Source organism: Lutra lutra, chromosome 6 (genome assembly GCF_902655055.1).
Source record: "Lutra lutra chromosome 6, mLutLut1.2, whole genome shotgun sequence".
NCBI lineage: Eukaryota > Metazoa > Chordata > Mammalia > Carnivora > Mustelidae > Lutra > Lutra lutra.
The window spans coordinates 6,215,547-6,229,665 of NC_062283.1; the positions used below are offsets into that span (position 1 = coordinate 6,215,547).

The 14,119-nt window shown below is 41.6% G+C and overlaps 1 long non-coding RNA gene across 2 annotated transcripts in view; it reads right to left on the minus strand.

Moving 5' to 3' along the window:
- Nucleotides 1–392: 392 nt before the first annotated feature.
- Nucleotides 393–14,119, minus strand: part of LOC125103146 (uncharacterized) — a 93,933-nt gene continuing 80,206 nt past the window's right edge. Inside the window, exons 3-4 of one of the 2 annotated variants that reach the window (XR_007128294.1) lie at nucleotides 12,055–12,116; nucleotides 393–1,501 (exon numbers count right to left, since the gene is read on the minus strand). This is a non-coding gene — a long non-coding RNA (uncharacterized LOC125103146). Of the gene's footprint in view, nucleotides 1,502–5,301; nucleotides 5,390–12,054; nucleotides 12,117–14,119 lie in introns of those variants that run through there. The other variant, XR_007128295.1, reaches the window with a different exon arrangement.

The window sequence follows — 14,119 nt, forward strand, 5'->3', positions numbered from 1 at the left end:
GTTCAGTTGGCCAACATATAGTGCATCACAAGTTTTTGTTGTAGTGTTCAATGATTCACTGGTGTGTATAACTCCCAGTGCTCATTTCCACACGTGCCCTCCTTAATACCCATCACCCGGTTACCCCATCCTCCCATTCCTCTCCCTTCTGTAACCCTGAGTTTGTTTCCTGAAGTTCAGAGTCTCTCATGGTTTGTCTCTCTCTCTGATTTCTTCCCATTCAGTTTCCCTCTGCTCCCCTGTGGTCCTCCACACTATTCCTTATGTTCCACATATGAGTGGAACCATATGATACTTGCCTTTCTCTGCTTGACTTATTTCACTCAGCATAATCCCCTCCAGTTCCATCCATGTTGATGCAAATAGTGGGTATTCATCCTTTCTGATGGCTGAGTAATATTCCATTGTATGTATGAACCATAACTTTTTATCCATTCATCTGTTGAAGGGCATCTTGGTTCCTTCCAGTTTGGCTATTGTGGACATTAGCATGGGCTTCAGAATCTAATAGCAGGGCTGTTGATCCTACTTCTGTTCATTCGATCTATCTACATGCCCCCCCCCCTTTCTAAAGCCTTCTGAACTTCAGCTTCCTCAGCTTTGCCATGGGAGACATCATGGCTACTCTACATTGTTGGGATGGGGACCAAGCGAGGTAATGCACAAATTGTATTTATCACATGGAAGATGATGAGTAATTCACTGCCATTTATTAATGCTGTCCTTAAATTGTGGCCACAAGTTTGCACTAGGTTTTCTGAGTTGTCGTTTTCATTGGTGGCTGTTACGGGAACCTATCTTTTCCAGGGGTGCCTGGGTGGCTCAGTTGGTTGGGCATTTGACCTTGACTTCAGCTCAGGTCATGATCCCGGTCAGGCTCGTGGGATCAAACCCCGTGTCAGGCTCCACACTCAGCAAGGAGCTTGCTTGTCCCTCGCCCACTGCTCCTACCCCCAGCTCACTCTCACACATACTCTCTCTCAAATAAATAAAATCTTTTTTAGAGAGAGAGAGAGAATAGATCCTTTTCAGAACATGAAAAAACAATCTACAGGGATCATATTGAGAACAATATATTCCTGATAAATCACCTTTACACAAGCAGAATGCCTGGAATGGACAAGGGATGTTAAGGAAAATAGAAAAGCCTTCTTTCTCTATGTTGTTTCCACCCCAAACATTCCGTTTTTTGTTTTTTTCCTTCTTTCACTCAAGTAGTTCAGTAGGCTGGATCCAGGTCACCTTCAACAATAACCTAGAGATGATGTTTAGGAGCCTCCACCCCTGTATTAGGCAGGGTTCTCGAAAGAAACAGAAGTCATAAGAGACTGACTTGTCCAAAGCAACCCAGTTCCTCATCCGTGTGGAGTGCCCTATGCTGCTGATGTGAGTCAAGGCCCAAGAAAGCTGCCTAGTGATGGCTTTCACGACAACACAGGAGGATTTGCAGGTTCTTTCTTGGCGATCAGTCAGCTTAAGGAATTCTTCTCCATACGTGTCCCTATTTGGAAAATAAGAATTAATTACCGAGTTCCAAAGCACATTATCACAAAATCCAAGTTAGCTGACACAAAAGCATCAAGTGTATGGGTACAAGGATAAAGTCCTTCTGCAGGTGCAAGATTTAGAGAGAGGAGTCCACAAGACCACAACCACTCTTAGCTATTGAAGAGTGGATCTATAATACTGTATTAGATTCAGGTGTACAACACAGGGAGTCAGTATTTATACGCATGATGAAATGAATAAGACCACACCCACTTCTGACAGCGCTTGTCATTTCAGGGATCCCAAAGGCTGCTATTGGGTTCCATCATTAGCTAGAAGGGCTTCAAGTACACTTTGACCTCAGTTAAACACTGGAAACTATTATACTGCTTGTTAGGATTATCACAGTTGAGAGATACAGACTAAAATCAGCCAAGGGAAAGGGGATACAGAGCAGAGTCAAAGAAAGTATGAAATGTGGATCTTCTGGCTGTCCTTTCCCCAGGGAGTCAGGATCCACTTTACTTTCCTGGCACTGACGTGTTATATGCAGAGAGCATTTCCAAGCAGCAGAGCTCATTCAAGCCTCAGCGTTCAGAGACTTCACTGGGGCTCCGTCACCTCGGCATGACTAACTGCCCAGACAGCTGATCTCAGTCTCCAGCCCCTCCAGCTCATGCATGATGCAAACCCCATCATAAATCACGTGGTTGGTGCAGCCCAAAGTTTTCACTCCAAACACCGGTTGTTCCTATCTGGCTGGCCAAAGGCCTCCAGGTAAACAGAAGCGCCTTTCTCAATGTCAACTTTTGGACAACTTCTCTAAGATGACACATTCTAAGGCCTTAGAGATTCCCTCCCAGGAAACAAGGTCAGAGGCCAGACTTCTCTCTGGGGAAGGCTGAGGTCTTTACTGCTCAGTTGGAGAGTTGGTTTTGCCCAAGGATGCTCCCCTATTTTAACGAGACAAAAAGAAAATCTGTAAGTGGCCTTATCCATGAAACAAACATTTCTTCGGTGTGTATTTTATTCGGGTCTTCTCTGAAATGTTTTCCTGACACTGTCTCCGTTAGCCCTCACTGCAGCCGGCTACGGTGGGCACTAGTTTAATGGTACTTTCGAGATGAGGAAACTGAGGGTTGCCTCAAATTGCAGAGCTGCTGAGTGATGATGATGTAATGAACAGGAGCCAAGTGAGTGCAGAGGTACAATGAGGAGACTGTAAGAGTTCGTGCTAATCCTCAACTACTGCAAATGTATTGCCTTTCCCATGGGACCTAGATCTCCACACACCCAGCCAAAGAGGCCAAGGTCACTGAACAAAAATCGTCCCGTACTGTCATTCTGTTCCACAGGATAAGTGAATTCGGATCACCACAAGTGACTCCTCTTGCCATGCATTTAAGAGAAGTAAATGTAAGACAGAAGGACATGAAGATTTACCATGAGCTCATGGTGCCTTGATCAAAGAAGGCTTCATTGACATCAGCATTCCAAATGGTCTTTTTGTCTGGAATCCCAGAGATCTGTACACCCTGGGGCACTGCACAATGATAAGATTCTGGGTGAGCGAAAGGCATGCCTTTCTTCATAAAACCGGATAAGGGCAATTCTGAAAGGGGAGGTGGGAAGACCGGTGTTTGAGTCTTCCAATATACATGCCTTGTCAGAGACAGAAATTTAGAAGAGAGAACACAGGGATGCTGGGAGTTTAAAAATGGTTTCCCTTAAAACATTCCATATGAGCCTGGCCCGTGCCAATCTTCACGTACCCCAGGATGCCTTGGTTTGGTACCAACTTGTCTGGTTGATCCCATTTCAACTGATCTCAGATTTGGGGGTAAAGCTTCCATTAACTTGCTGTGTGACCAATTGTGTTGATATTTCATAAATAAATTGGGAGTCCTGAAAATGGACTGAACATACGTGGAATTCAGTGTGAAATCCAGCCAGAGAGTCTGACCCGACACCAAGGCGGGGAGGGGAGTCTTCGTTTTTCTGAGGAATTGTGATTGAAGGGATGTGCCCCCAAGGAAGCTGTGAGGGAAAGTTCCTGCCCCAGCCCAGGACAGGACAGACCATGCAGTCTACCATCACATAGCACGATGGAGGACTGTTTCTACCCACGGTCACCCTTCCATGGCAGAGTGAGATCTCCAGGGTGGCCAGTGGTTCCCACGACAGCGACACAGACAGCCAGATGTGGAGAAGTGACACAGGCCAGTTATAAGCAGCAGAAGTTGCTGTTAGTGGAAAAACATGGGTCGGCCCCCTCTTAGGCCTGTTTCTGTCTGAGTAGAGAATTCCCAGAGAAGGAGGGAAGGAGCTCAAGCTCCTTCTGAAAACCAAAATGGCGAGCATGAGCAGTGGAAGGACTGTGTGGGTCTGGAGCCATTTTTAAGACCATTTTGTACCTCCATGTCTCGCCAGTGGGTGGTCTTGGAAACATGAGTTACACGGCTGATTTTAAAGAAATATGAAATACAGATGTTTTCCCCTTTTATTGCCTGTAAATTTTATAAACAGGTAATTGTGAAATTTAATATGTAAAATTGCCTCACTCCAAGGATTATTTTATAATGATTAGAAACGCAACGATCTTTAAAGAAATTTGGCCAAAACACTGTCAGTGCCTCATTGTAGCTACACTCTACGAACACTGCAGCTTTCTGTTTTCAATAGAATTAGAAAGGCATCCAGTCCACACCAGTATAATGAGTTGAAAAGTGAAAAGTTTTAGTTAAGTACCCAGTTGTACAACTCCTATGAAAACAAAGAAGAATGGTCTAAGTTTGGTGCTGACTTAGCCCACAGGATTGACAAAGCTCCTTGACTATTTGGTTTTATGTCCCCAAGGTCCATACCACCTCATAGATCACAGTCCTTCGAATTGGGGGCTTGTATAGTCTGGAAAATGCGCACAGACCCTCTCCTGGCTCTGGTGTATGAGGTAACTTCTCAAATGTCTCGAACTTTTAGTTGAGAGGAGGATGGGAAGCTTCCACAAGACAGGGAACCCCCAGCAGCAGCAGCTACTGCTCAAATAAAGCGGAAAAGAAAACGAGAGAGAGGGTTGACTCTCAGTGCTTTCCTCAGAGGGAGGGGTGTACGCTCAGCTTTCTTGTCCTTGGCATCTATAATGAAGACCTGGCCAAAGCGTATTTCTAGCAACACGTGGAAGGGCGCGGTGCCTTGAGGTCATGGGTAAAGGCACCGGAAAGGGAGGGTAGATGTGTTTCAGACTCTGCTTGGGAGAATTTGCCTTTGTTTCCAATTCATGGCCTCCTTCAGCCATGACATAGCATAAATGGAAGATGGAGCTTAAAAAAAAAATAAATAAAGAAGGCAGGATGGTTTTGTTTCTGCAAATGCCTTGAACAAAGCATGTGTTTCTGTTTAATACTGGATAAGCTCCAACTGATGTCTAGATCCTTGTCAAAATGTTTACTTTTCTGTGGGATTTTTTTTTTTCCAGTGGGGCATTATGAAGCCATGGCTATGGGGCTGGGCTTCAAAGCTGCGGCCAGCGGCCCTTGGAAAGCCATTGTTGTACCCACTGCCCCATCCTTGTTCAAGTTAAATCTTAGTTTAAAAATATATATATATTTTGGGCCTCAAAAAGATCAATCTCCGTACAAAATGAGAAGAAACTGAGGAAGAGTTGAAGGAAATTCACCAAAGCAACTACTGAGACAACAAATACTGAAAGCATGAATGTTTGTTTTCCTTGGGATCCTCTGAGTGATTTTTTGTGTCATGTAAAACAACAAAAATAGCTTGTTTTATTTTTAAGCAGTTGTGAACTACTGACCTGAGTGGGCACAACCCCTGCAGAGGTAAGTTTGAAAATAAAAAAACGTTCCCCTGTGTTCGCCTGGTTATTTTATTCAACACCACAGGCCTGTAGAAGGTAAAATACATATGCCCTGAATTATAAATATGTCAAGACAATAAATGAATAAGCCTGAGCAGTTTTAGCTTACATTTTCCCTAGAAAACTTAACCCTTAATAAAAGCCACATACTATGATATAAGAGATGACGGAACAAATAGAGAAAAAAAAAAAGAGTGGGTAGATAACAGCTCTTCAGTTACAAAGATAAAAGAACTTTGTAAAAATAAGCGAAAACTAAAGCCTCTGAGAGTCACTGTAAAAGGATCCGATTTCTCCCTTTCCAATCTTTAAAATCCTTTAGATCGATTTCTTTCAAGTTCTGGGTAAAAGACCCACTTTTCCATCCCCCGGTGGAGTGCTGAAATTGGATCCCCAAGTTCTGGGCTTTGGTCTTGCCCCTCTCCCTCCTTCTGACTGGAGGTTTGTGAGTTAGTGTTTGATGCTTTAAAAACCATCCCCAAAGGTAGTGGCTTAAGACAACAACGGATTATTAATTCATGATGCAGAGGGCTGGCTGGCTGGTTCTACCCCCTTGGCTGTCTTGCCGGAGCCGGTAGAGTGAGGCTGACCTCATCCATTCGTCTAAGGCTCCAGCCCAGCCTCCAGGAGGCCCATTCAGGTTGCACCTGGGACCACAAAGATCCCCAGCAGGAAGAAAGGGAGAGAGCATTGCACAAGCCCCTGTCAAGTCGCTGTGTGAACCCTGTTTGCTGTTGTTCCACTGGCCAAAAACAACATGAGTCAGTGCGGTTAGAGCGGGTGTAGATGACATAAGGGAGTAGATACAGGGACGTGTGAACGATGTGAGGAATGTTACTGTAACAACGTATCAGTCTAGGCTAGTCAGTTCACCTGCCTGAGACGCATTCTCTTCACCTCCAAATCAGAAAACGTAATAATTCGCACTATTTTAAAAAAACTGGAGAATTAGATGAGAAAATATATACGGAAACTTTTGAAAAATGAAAAGAACTCTAGAATTGCAAAATATTATTTTGACAGAGAAATCTATATTGTTCCAAGTAGTCCCCCCACCCCACTACACATGTTTTAAATTTTTACGTATGTCCCAACCACTTTTAAATAAATTCACCCCAATAAAAAATAACAAACTTTTTTTGTGTGTATATTTTAGAACCAAATCACTTCTTTTTAAGATTTTATTTTTAAGTAATCTCTGTACCCTGTACTCACAACGCCAAGATCAAGAGTCTCACGCTCTACTGACTGAGCCAGCAAGGCGCCCCCCCAAATCACTACTTTTTTTAACTGAATTATTAAAATACTGAATTCAATCATCAGAGCTATCTTCAGGAGAAAAAAATCGGATGCCATCTAACCTAATGTTTACAGAACTACGACTTTGTCTACACAATGCCAAAATATCTGGTTAATTTAACAAAGTTGGTTTTTATAAGGCATCGAGATGTCTCATCTACCTAACGCTAATGATTTTGAATCTCTACTGCTCAACTGGACTGTTTTACTTCATTTTTTTTTTAATAAGGTGCTACAGCTGCCCACTTAAGAGCTTTCATTAAGCAAATGAACATATTGGGGCGCCTGGGTAGCTCAGTGGGTTAAAGCCTTTGCCTTCGGCTCAGGTCATGATCCCAGGGTCCTGGGATCAAGCCCTACATCAGGCTCCCTGCTCAGTGGGGACCCTGCCTCTCCCTCTGCCTCTGCTGCTCCCCCTAGCTCATGCTCTCCCTCTCTCTCAAATAAATAAAGTCTTTAATAATAATAATAATAATAATATTAATAATAATAGTGATGTTCATTAAGGGACAATTGGAGCCACTCTCATCTTAGCACCCAGCACTATCCAGTACAGACAACCTCTCACCCCTATTTGTTCTCCCTTCTTTTTTCCTCTGCTTCCGCTTGACCCATTTCTCTTCATCTTTTTTTTTTTCTATTTTATTTCCCGATGGTGTCATTAGCTGCCGCAGGATTTCTTAGCAAACACACTGGTTTACTGTAAATCTGAGTCATGTTCTGTGATGAAGAGTCCTTTGAGATAACGCACAGTGTTATACTAGTTTCAGGTATTAAGGAGGTGTCATCACAACAGGTGCCCTCCTTAATCCCCATCACCGATTTCACCCGCCCCCCAGCCACCTCCCCTCTGCTGACCATCAGCGTGTTCTCTAGAGTGAAGAGTCTGTTTCCGGGCTTGTCTCTCTCTCTCTTTTTTTCCCTTGCTGGTTTGTTTCTTAAATTCCACATATGAATGCAATCATATGGTATTTGTCTTTCTCTGACTGGCCTATTTAAAAGAAAACCCTCTTGAAATATGATTATCCTATGGCCATAGAGCTCTTCTCCTACAATTTTCTATCTTGACGGAGAGTTGTAGCTAGGAATTTGGGCCTCACTAGTGGGTATGAAGTTTCATATTTAGGAAACCCAAACACTCTTCTGTCACATATATGGCCTAAGTCAGTACACAGGAGTTATAATAAAGGGGAAGCACAGTTCAAGGCCCCACAGACTCACCATATTTTAATTTGTTGATATTTCCAGCATCTAATTGGTTACGCTTATATTTTTGAATCACCACAAGATTAGAAGTGCTGGCAATAATCAAATTTGGAGAGGAAAAAAAGATTTAATTCTGTCTAATACAACTTTTGGCTTAAGTATAGTTTCTGGCATTCTAATTCTTCAAAAATGAATCAACTGCTAATCAATAATTCATTCACAACCACATCATAAACTGAGAAGTGTAATTGTTCTGGTTTAACTTTTTGATCCTACACAGTAAAATTAGATTACACTAATTATAGCCAGAGACAGTGACCATTATGCTTTTGAATAACAATCTCCTTCTAATCCCTATGATCAGCTTCCTTTTCTATATCCAACCACCCCCAAACAACCTCTCCATGAGCCATAAGGAACGTGGGCTCCATCCCCAGACCTGGCAATGGAGCCATTGCCCTAGACGTAGCTGTAGAAATCCCTGCACTGGCTTTCTTCCCTAGGACTAAAGGAATGTTCCTCCCCAGGGCCTTATGCCTTCATCCTTCAAGAATCTGAACCCTGGAATTTCCTTCATCAAGGGCCCTATACCCTCTTCCAAGACGAGGGTAATGAAGTTTGACTTTAGGGCAGAGGAGGAGCAGAGTTTTCATTCCTAGGCTCAAGGATTCACCCGTCTTCCCAGAAGGCCACCTGTAGGGGGAATAAACCTAAAGACAGGAAGATAGAGGGCTTCACGATTGCTTTCATCTCCTCCTCTGCCACCCAAGAACACAGAGTGAACCTATAGAATATACCACTTTTCCCAAACCCTCAGTGCCCTATTGGGTTTAATGTCTTTGCATGTGCTCTTCTCCAAAATCCAGATTTCTCTCCCCTTTTCATGCCTCAAGAGGTCTCCGAAAGATCAAATTCCACTTCCTTTTTGAAAATTCTCATAACTTCTCTGGATCGATTGGGTGTCTTTTCCCTTGAATTACTATAGCCTATTTTTCTAATATTTACCATACAAATTAACACATCTGACTATAATTATTTAGTCACATATTTGCCTCCTTCTCATGAAAAATTTGAGGCCAGCAAGACTTAATTCAAATGGTGATGCTTCATAAATATTTAGTAATTATGTGTTGAATTAAATGCACTAAACACAGTCTATTTATACCTTGGTTATCAAGCACATTTCTCATGCTAAAATTCTTCAGGCTATGTCTTAGTAGAATATTACATTTAATAAAAATGTAAAGGAATAGAATAGTAAACTCAAAATTAGTTATTTTCCAAATGTGGACAATTCCAAAGATTCCATCTATAAAAATAAACGTTTGATGTATAACGTAGACCTTGATAAAAAAAAACTGTTGATTAGGGGCACCTGGGTGGCTCAGTCAATTAAGGGTCTGACTCTCAACTTCAGCTCAGGGTCATGAGATCAAGCCCCATGTCAGCTCCGCCCTGGGCATGGAGTCTCCTTAAGATTCTCTCTCTCCCTCTCCCTGTGCCCCTCCCTCCCCATCCTCTCTCAAAAAAAAATTTTTTTTTTTCAATATACTTCGGATGGTTTTAAATCGAGAGAGATGCCTACAATCAAAAACATAACCAAGGAGGGTGCCTGGGTGGCTCAGTGGGTTAAGCCTCTGCCTTCAGCTTGGGTCATGATCTCAGGGTCCTGGGATCGAGTCCCGCATCGGGCTCTCTGCTCAGCAGGGAGACTGTTTCCCTCCTCCCCCCGCCCCCGCCCTCTGCTGGCCTCTCTGCCTCCTTGTGATCTCTCTCCGTCAAATAAATAAATAAATAAATCTTTAAAAAAAAAAAAAAAAAAAAAAAAGAATCTCTTCCTTGGTTTGCCTTTCTCTCTCGCTTTCTCTCTACCTCCCTCTCTCTCTTTACCTCTATAAATATATATATATAACCAAGGAAATATATCATATTCATATGTTGGATGCATCCATCAAATCAGCTGTTACTAATAGGACAAACTAGAATGGCCCATCCTAGAGAAATAAATTCAGATTGATATAGTTACTGTAACCTGCCCCTCTGCCATGTACAGAAATGGGAAATATTATCAGAGGAATCTCACGAGGGTGAGGATAGTGCCCAAGGTCACTATGGGATTGAACCTATGACAGTCTTAGAGACAGAAAGATCAAAGTTTGGGAGTCACTGAAATATGCATGGTAAATGGGCAACTGGGGCCATAGGGGAAACGCCAGTGAGAAGCAGCTGGTCAGTTAGAAGGACAGAATAACACTGAAGGGTCTGGACAGAGGAGCTGGTGCAGGAGGTGGAGAAGGTGACATGAGAAAAGGTAGAGAAGAAACAAGAGCAGGAATGTTCCAGAAACCAGAAGAGGGGAGAACTGCATGAAGGCAGCTCAACATTACCAGACCTTGTACACACATCACACAGGTGACCATGAGGCAGTCCTGATGTGCATTCAGAGGGTCTCAGTTAGAAGTTTACATCTAGACTAAAGCCAGATTCGGTGAGCTGGTGAATGACTGGAAGGCGGTGATGATGTAGGAGTAAAGAAAGGAATCTTTCAGAAGGCATTGAAAGGAAACGCAAACACAAAGAGGAAGCTTGAAAGATAAGGAAGGTCCAAAGCTGTTCTTAACGGTGCGTATTTTCCACTGTCATGGAAGCAGAAAATAGGCAAATAAAGCAATTTTAAATATGGTATAGTTGTATTTGCTAAAGCCATTGGCCTCCTAAATTTTTTATTTTTTTTTTTTTAAAGATTTTATTTATTTATTTGACAGACAGAGACCACAAGTAGACAGAGAGGCAGGCAGAGAGAGAGAGGGAAGCAGGCTCCCCGCTGAGCAGAGAGCCCGATGCGGGGCTCGATCCCAGGACCCTGGGATCATGACCTGAACCGAAGGCAGAGGCTTTAACCCACTGAGCCATCCAGGTGCCCCAAGCCTCCTAAATTTATATAGCAGAATCTTGGTAGTTCTAGACTCTTCATACTCAATGTTCGGACAGCTCCTTAGCATTCCCCAGGAGGTAGTTAAAACTACAAAATCTCAGAGCCCACCCTGGAATCTGTCTTTTAATAAAAATTGCCAGTGATTTAAATGCATTTTAAAGTTTAAAAACCACGAATCGAGATTTTATTGTCGATAACCCAAGAGAAATCTTATCCGTTATAGTTTAAAATTGTTTTAATTTATTCTGTATACACACCAGAGTCACATCTAATTTATTTGTAAATATCAGCATTGCTCTTTTTCAAATCCCCTAATTAACTAGTTTCAAGTTACACTATCTTGAGTAATGAACATTTCACTCTTAAAGTGGAATGCAGTCACATCCATGCGTGCAGAGGGTGTGCAGTCACTTGGGTGTGACCATCCCTGCAGGTGCAGTGTTTTTTTAGCCCTCCCCTATTCAAGCCCTTTTCCATTTTCCAAAGGCAAATATTTTACCGATTTCTCTCAACAATGATGCTTCTTTTCCTCAAACCTATCCCAGCTTATGTCATAGACATATTGTAGCAGAATAAATAAAGGGCTTCATGGTGTTTGTTTTATATGGGATGCAGCTGAAGTCATAATAGCAGAGAAGGAGAAAGGATCTGAGGAGGAGGGAGAGGATTCCATAAAAGGAAATCACACACAGAAACAAACAATCCTTGTCTGCACGATTCCAATATACACAAATTTCAGCTATCGCGGTTTAGTGAAATACTAACGGTCTCCAACAAAAGGGTTCGAATTTCAGTTACTGCAATATATCAAATGTGAGTAATCACTTGAAGTATAAACTTTGCTGCTAGCTCTTCAGTCCACAAAACTCTGCATAAAAAAGTCAATGTTGCACCCTATCCTGTGACCAACCGTCACACTTTCATCAGTCTGTTGGTGACTGATCACTGTATATCTATTAGATTGTGCAGGTACAGACAGAAAAGCATGTTGTTCCATTCTCCCCTGTCTCCCATTGAAAATCCCACTTGACATCTACCAAAAAAAAAAAAAAAAAAAAAAAAAAAGGACAATCAAGAAATAAGAGGGTAATGGCCAACAAAGATGGAAGTAGAGCACAGACATGTAAAGCACTAACACTGGAAGTTAAGTTAGAATCTTTCATGCATGGCTGACCACAGAAACGTTGACCTTGCTACCAGCTGAGACACTCTGGACATATGACCAATAAAAACACAGTGAAAGAGGACTTACCAACAAACACGAGGAAACTAGTTGTGATGAAAAGGGTCAAGTTGTCTTGGAGGAAGTGACATCTGTAAAACATAAATTTCACATTAAAAGAACACTCAGGGCTATTTCATGACACCGAAGGCACAAAGGATGAGATGTCAGAAGGTGATCCACACTTAGAAGGAAGTATGGCAATTTGCCATGGCCAAGAAGATATTCATTCCATGAGTTACATGATGAGAAGACGGCAAGCACGGTTCAAACTACCCTTGACAAATTTTTATAAAGGAACAAAGCCCTTTAATTCTCCAAATTTCTGTTTCAAATTATAAAATACTAAATAGCGTTTTACTGGTTTTTTTTTTCATTTCCCTATACATTTACGACTGAGAATAAGAGAGTTTTTAACGTCTTAGCAAAAAATTGTAAAGGTCACTGATAAAACATATTTTTTCCTAATGATTATTAAAATTGTTTTGTGCATTTTCAGTTCTCAAGGTTATTTTTACAATCCCACACTACTGTGCAGAGGGCTGTCAGTAGTAATGACAGGTAGATAGATAAGATAGAGAGGCAGAAGTAGAGATTACAGATAGAGATATCTAGAGAAAAGAAAATGGTCAAAATGAATTCAGACATAGGGTAACTCCTTGAACTATCTTCTTTTGAGGTTTTTAAGTGCCAACCAAGGTCAATAAAGAGAAGTATGCTTGCACATATATAGGCACTGGGTATCCAATTATGATATTCACATGTAGAAAACATGCAGATTTGAGCTCAGTTGGCTGGCTCAGGGATGCACCATGTGACTCTTTATCTTGGGGTTGTGTGTTCAGCCCCACATCGGGTGTAGAGATTATTTAAAAAAAAATTCACAAGAAACAAACCAAAACATGCAGAAATTGAGCATAGATTTATCTTTAAACTTGGAAAGGATTTACAAGAGACAATTCCATGAGAGTCTTACCAGCAACTCTTCATATATAATGAAGGAAACTCCTTTGCAAGTGTTACTTCGCTACACATGATAAATGTAATCCTAATTTATATACATTCTAGTCTTCTAAGTTAAATCACACTCAGACCCACAAGAGAAAATCTCTAAGAGCAGAGTATCACTATTTCACCTATAAAATTAAAAGCCTACATAAAAATATACAACCATTTTTATATAAATTTCCATTGGATCTATAACATTTTATATAAAATAAGTAAAAATGAGGTTGGTCTTACTGACTGTTCTTAATCTGTAAGGCACGAAGTGTTTAAATGCACAAGAACATGAAAATAAAGCTATTATTTGGTTTTCAGAGACTATCAAATTATAATATAATATTATAATCTAATTATAATGTGAAAAACAATTCCTTAAGAAAAGGTAGAAAACAATAATATATGTATGCTAAAGATGAAGGCACACAATTAGTTCAACAATGAAGAAAACTATCCTTTAACCATTAGTTGCTTTTAAAAAAATTATTTATTTATCTATTTGAGAGAGAGAGCTAGGGAGAGAGACAGAGCATGCATGAATACTCCATGGGGAGGGGCAGAGGGAGAGGGACGAGCAGACTCCCCATGCAGCAGGGAGCCCTGCCAGGATCACAACCTGAGCAGAAGGCACACGCTTAACTGACTGAGCCACCCAGGTGCCCCATTAGTTACCTTCCATATAAAATTCATATTTGTTTTGCAGAGCTTCTCAACTGCTGAGAAACTGCCAGTTTCTCAATGGCTTTTCATTCCATAAGGTAGAGTTGCTATTGGAAAGCCTTGCGTCTAGGTGGGCCCTACGACTATTTCTCACCAGTTGATTTACGACAGAAAATTGATTTTATCACTTTCAGGTCAAGGTGGTGAAGAGGCCAGTGCAACCTCACCCTTCAGGCGGTTAGCAGCAGGAGTTCAAGGATTTGGGGCAGAGCAGACTCACAAGACTGAAGAGCCTGGGTCTTCATCACAAAGAGAAAAGCTGCCTGACCACTGGGAGCACTCACATTAGCATATAAATGAACAGGAAATATTTATCACTTTCTTACACCATACACAAAAATAATTTCAAAATGGACTAAGACCTAAATGTGAA